This window comes from Eucalyptus grandis, chromosome 5, assembly GCF_016545825.1.
Source record: "Eucalyptus grandis isolate ANBG69807.140 chromosome 5, ASM1654582v1, whole genome shotgun sequence".
Classification (NCBI taxonomy): Eukaryota; Viridiplantae; Streptophyta; class Magnoliopsida; order Myrtales; family Myrtaceae; genus Eucalyptus; species Eucalyptus grandis.
This window is the reverse complement of record NC_052616.1, coordinates 30,375,348-30,381,378: the sequence shown is the minus strand read 5'-3', so window position 1 is coordinate 30,381,378 and position 6,031 is coordinate 30,375,348.

The window sequence follows — 6,031 nt, the reverse complement described above, 5'->3', positions numbered from 1 at the left end:
AAAAAGAAGAAGAAAAGAAGAAAAAAAGAGAAGAAAAAATATGAGAGAAAAAATTTGTTCTTAAAATTGTTCCAAAAACAATAAATAAGTTTTTTTATTTTCTATTTCTGTCCAAATGTATTCTCGAAAAAAGATTTGGAACAAAAACGCAAACAAACACATTTCTTGCTTTTTTGTTCCTAGGAACAAAAAAAAAACATAATTTTTGTTCATAAACAGAAAAAAGAATACAACCATGCACGCCTAAGTTCTGTTCGCGACCAAATTTTCGAGGGTGATCCACCTGTGATTTGGTTAATGGATTGTTGCTGACCCAATTGACTCTCCCAAACCCATATCAATTGCGACTTAAGTTCAAGTTTTTTAACATGCAAATAGATTTTATCTAGGAGTCGCCAAATATAATGTGGTTAGAAACCCAACAAAGTAACGGGAGTTTTACTTTACTCCTACGAACTGTAGACTATGGGTACGAGAACTTGATTATACTAAATTTTCTAATGTCCTTTCGTACCATTTTTTTATTTTCAAAAAAAATTGCAGCCAACTTAAATTGATTTTAAATCTATTTCCCTAATATGGAGCGATCACGCGTGTGCAAACCATCAATTTAACACTGATAAATAATGAATAAATCGAAAAACTCACCTCAAAGCAATTGAAATATCTCGCAATGTTAAATTAGAATTCACATCAATAACTCTAGATATGATTTTTAAGTAATACGCAATTTCTTTTATTTGTTTTTACTTTAATTAATGAAAATCATGCAATATGTAATGCAATATTACTAAATAACCTAATTCTAATGACAGACAATTCTTAAATAAATGGACATAACAAACAATCAATAAATCTAATTCTATATGACATGTAATGACATTTTGTGTTTTATTTATAAATGTACAATTTATCCTAGAGAATGTAATTAATTTATCCTAAGATATTTTTGTATTTTTTAATGAAATTCGAAATTAGAAAAATGTGAAAATTATCTATCTAAATTAAGATCCTATCCAACTTATATTAAGGATTAGGTCAAGCTAAACCTAATTTAAACCAAGATATTATCTTAACTTAGCAATCTCTAACCAAAGACTAATCTAAACTTAAAATGAAATATGCAATTTTATCCTAATGTGCAATGACGTACAAACGATGCCCTAATCCTACATGACAAAGCATGATGATTTTTATTTTTTGTTTTTATTATTATTTTTGTTCTTTTTGTAAAAATTCAAAATCAAAATTCACAAATAATTAAACATGCAATTTAATTCAGTTAAACAAAAATCTGACATCCTAAATTTATGTTTTTGGTATTTTCTATTTTAAAAAAATTCGAAATGATAAAGTTCCTACCCTAAACATGCAAAATAACCCTAAAGCATGCAATATTCTAACCCAAATATATTTTAAGATAATTAAAGCAATTAAGACAAAACAGACCATTCAAAATCGCCAAAAGTATCATACACCGTTCAAATCAAGTGATAATATCTCGCAAATAAAACCAATAAATTGATTTTAAGCCTTAAATATCAAAATATTAATTTTATTCCCTTATTAATTATTTCATCTAAAACTTTATAGATTAAATTAAAAAAAAAAAAACCAGGCACTAGGACTAATTATACTAAAAAAAGATAAACTAAAATAAAATAACTAAAATAACTAAAATAACTAAAATAAACTATAAAAAAAAAAAAGAACTACCTAATGTGTTTTCTTTTTTTTTCCTTTTTTAAAATTGGGTGACAGCCGTGGGGCCCGGCCAAGGGTGGCTGATCGGAGGTCCGTCAGGGAGTCGCGGTCGGAGCTCTGGCGAAGGTCTGGCAAGGAGGAAGCAGCACTCGGCAGGGGAGGAGCACCTGGTTGCAGCGCCTGGTCGCTGGTCTTCGGCCCCGGCAGCGCCGGCTCGACGGGCAAGGATGTCGGGCTGGTGCAGTCGCGGGTGAGGGAGATTCCGGTGGCGTCGAGTCGCGGCAGGGAAAGCGGCGCGGCAACGACCGAGCGTCAGGCGGAGGTGAGCAGGGCGCTCGGGACTTCTGGTGCTGCAGATCAGCGACGGCAAAGAGCGGAGCAAGGGCGTTCGGGTCGCGGCAGCTGCGGGGTCTCAGAACTGCCGGCGTCGGACACCGAGCAGCGAGATCGGGACAGCGGCGGTGAGGATCGGCACGGGCTGGAGGCGAAGCAGAGCACAGCGGTGGTCGACGTCGGGGCTGGGTCGCAAGCAGATCACGGTCGGCTCGGGCTGATGTGTAGACGACGCGGCGAGACCGGCAGCGCGGCGTGGCGAAGGCGAGCAAACCGGCGAGGCGCGGTGGTGTCCGGCGTCGTGGTGCCGGCGCAATGGCCAGCGCGGGCAGGGGAGTCCTCGCGAAGAAGACGACACTGTAGCCCTTTTTTCTTTTTTCTTTTTCTTTCTCTCTCTCTCTCACGTCACTCCGTACGGTCTCTGCCACTGTTTCTTCGACCAAGGCAAACCAGAGTTTGACCTTTGACTCTTTTTTCAGAAAACAATCTCCTTTTTTTTGCTCGAATTTTCTCATTAAATTTTTTTTCTCTGAATTTCTCTCTTCAATTTTTCGAAAAGCCCCCTAAACATGAAGAATGCAACTCTCTCACAGTGATTCCGCACTAGCCACTTCGTATAATATTTTCCCAGCTTCCATCTTCTATCACATTAAATCAAAACTATAAATCAAATGTGATTTCGCAATTAACTCAATTTTGCCGATTTCTTCCATTTTAAAAAATTCTTATCATTTATTCACTTGATTTTTAAATTGCTTCTGCATTTAACAAAATCCGAATATTTATCGAATTTCAAACTTCCATGCATAATTAATCTCCCATTTTTCCATTTTTTCATTTTATTTGTTCTAATGCATTTTTTAGGAGTTAGATTTTTTTTTTTTTGGTGACCCGTGAACCCACCGCACGGCCGGCAATGGGAGTAAACCCCAGGCACGCAAGAAAACCACCCACGCACCCCGAGCAAGACATCACGTAGCGCTTCAGCCTCGCCCTCGCAGGGGCTTCAAACAGGACCTCCAGCGTGGAGTCCAGCAGCCCTACCATCCACGCAACGATGGGTGGTTTTTTTAGGAGTTAAATTAATCCCTAATTTTTATGTAAAAATTCACACCGAATCGCCAAAATTTAAATATCACAGTTACAATATATAAATAAAGATCCTATTAATCAATAGATCTTACTATCAGGTTTCAAATACTATTATTCCTCTTGTACACTTTATCTTATCTAGATTACAAAGCAACAAGGACACTATATTGGAAATTTAATATGGACATACCACAATTTGATTTGCAGAGACTAACAAAGAAACAATGTCAACTTTCTCTATTCGACTTAATACTTAAGTTTCGTTGATCCTTTTTATATAGGCATCTTCAATTTTCCCATTGGAGAAAGTCTTGGGACAAGAAGTTAAAAGCCATTGTTTGAGGATAGGATCACCCATACAATATTTTTCCTCGATCATCAACATGGTTTCCTAAAATGGAGACTGCTAAGAGAGTCACATCACTAGTCACTTTAATTGCTTGAACAAAAAGTTGTCAATTGTTCTCTAATAGATTTCATCTATCCTGCTATGGACTTTCCTACTGCTAACGACTATAACTTTTGTCTCTAACGGTCAACTTCGGATGAACACGTCAATCAAGATCTCCGGTGACTCAATATCAACATGATTCAATGTTCGTTATTTCTCAATAGTAACACATGCTTGTTACCATCCATGAGTTGGTGTTGTCCATGGTTAAACCATAGGACTTGCGATTCTACTTCCAATGATACTTTGAGCACATCAACTCCCAAAGACTCTATGTTGATGAAGATCCACCATGGTCCTTCCAAGTTCTCATGAGCATCTTGTCATGTCTAAATTGTTCACTTCTTGTTGATATCTACATTATTTTAGCTAATTGTCGTTGAGCTCTTTAACTATCGTGGTAATCATCATAGTCTTATAAATTTCACCACGAAAGCCTACACTTATCATAGTAGATATTATACCTGGGATAGGTATGAAATCTTTAAAATTCCATAGAAATGTTCTCCAATAATGGATGATATTTACCACTCAACTAGAATATTACCATAAGGTGCTTGTTCTAGGCCCCATGCCTGCTTATCCATAAACAAGAAGAGTTACGTTATTTCCACCCTCATTTTGGCTAAGACACTCCTTTTATTAATTAATTGACCAAAATATCCCTCTCTTTAATGAAATGTTTCTCTCTTTTCAATCTTGTTAAACCTTCTTCACTTTTGACTCACATTAAAATATTTTAGAGAAAAGTTTTAAGTATATTCTAAAATTTTGATGCCATTGCTATAAGATTGAATCTATTATCAATATTGATTACTTTCTTCATGATAGAAGTAGTACGTGAATAAGTTCCCCTTTTTACCTTTTTGCACTTATTTTTTGTTTAGACAAAATCTAAATATAAACAATGGTTTGACATGCTTCCAAAAAATTAACCTTTCCCATATTTTGATCAATGTTTCTTTTCCATTTTGATCAAGATCGACTATAATTAGAAGGAAATTTAATTCTCAACTTTGAAATAAACTTTCACTCAAACTATTTGATAAAAAAAGGCAATTAATTGTGTTATAAGTTATCATAAATATAAATTTCTAGTCTTATGTTTCCCTTTTGTGGTTAAGAATATGATATCATAAATTAAAATTAACAACCCTCTAGACAAAGTGATAACATGATGGGGTAAGATAATATTTTGTTTGGTATAATGGGTCATTTAAATTTTGAAATCGAGAGAGATGATAAAAATATAATCAATTTCTAGTCAACTTGATTAAAAGAAAAAAATTGAAGAAAGAGAGAAGGGTATTTCAATCAATCAATTAAAAAGAGAATGTCTTAATTAAAAGGTCAATATCACAAAAATCAAAATTGAAACTTATGTGACAAAGTTACCTAAAATTATTTTTTATCACCAAAATCTCAAACCGGTATAATGTGACAAATCTACTCTCTATTGATTTTAGCTAAATTTTAATGTCATATTATTAAGTTGGATGATATAAGACAATTAATAGGTGTATCGGTTTGTGCTTTATATTAACCCAATTTAAACAAACTAATAGATAATAAAATATTGTAGTGTATGAGCTAAGGTTTCTAGTGGTTGAAGAATTAGTTCAAGATAAATTTATGAAAAAATTAGTATTTAGTAATTTGTCACAAATATATTAATTGAGATTTTTGTGTATCAACCCTAATTAAAATAGGGTGGAAATAGTCCTTCAAGAAATCCAATAAAACACATTTTTGAAGAATGTGCTATTTCACTGATCCATAAGCACATTTTAGCATATTTAAATTAATTTAAGATTCTACTTCAATTTGGGCCAATTATGGTATCAAAACAGGAGGAAAAAAAGATGGAAAAAATGTCTTGTATTTCGATTCATGCAAGAGAGATTGCAAAGATAGTTTTATGAAGCACAAGAAGACAACCTAAGAATTGTGTTAACTCATTCCCTTTTAAGTTTATAGTGTTGTGCTGAATGATAAGGTTCTCTTTTATTATTCTTTTTGGGAAAAGTCACAAAAACTCTTAACTATATCTATTGTGATGTATTTATCATATTTTTTAATACAAAAAGCCCATATTATATCCACTACGACATATATCCTGAAATTATTCATTTGACATATAAAAATCCAAAATAATATTCGTGTGACATATTATATCTTTCATCAAAATTTTGTTAGATGATTTTCTAGCCAAAATAATATATTTTTATTTTATTATACCTTATCAAAACCATTTGTCTTCTATCATCCATAAACGATTTTCATTGATGGAACTTTGATGTAGATGGGAAATTAATATGTCTCATGAGTACAACTATAAGATTCTGATATCATAGAAAAATTTTAGCATCATAAGGCGTAATTTGAGGTTTTGATGAAGAGTAAATATGTCACATGGGTATTAGTGTTGTAAGATCTTATAATCAATTTCGA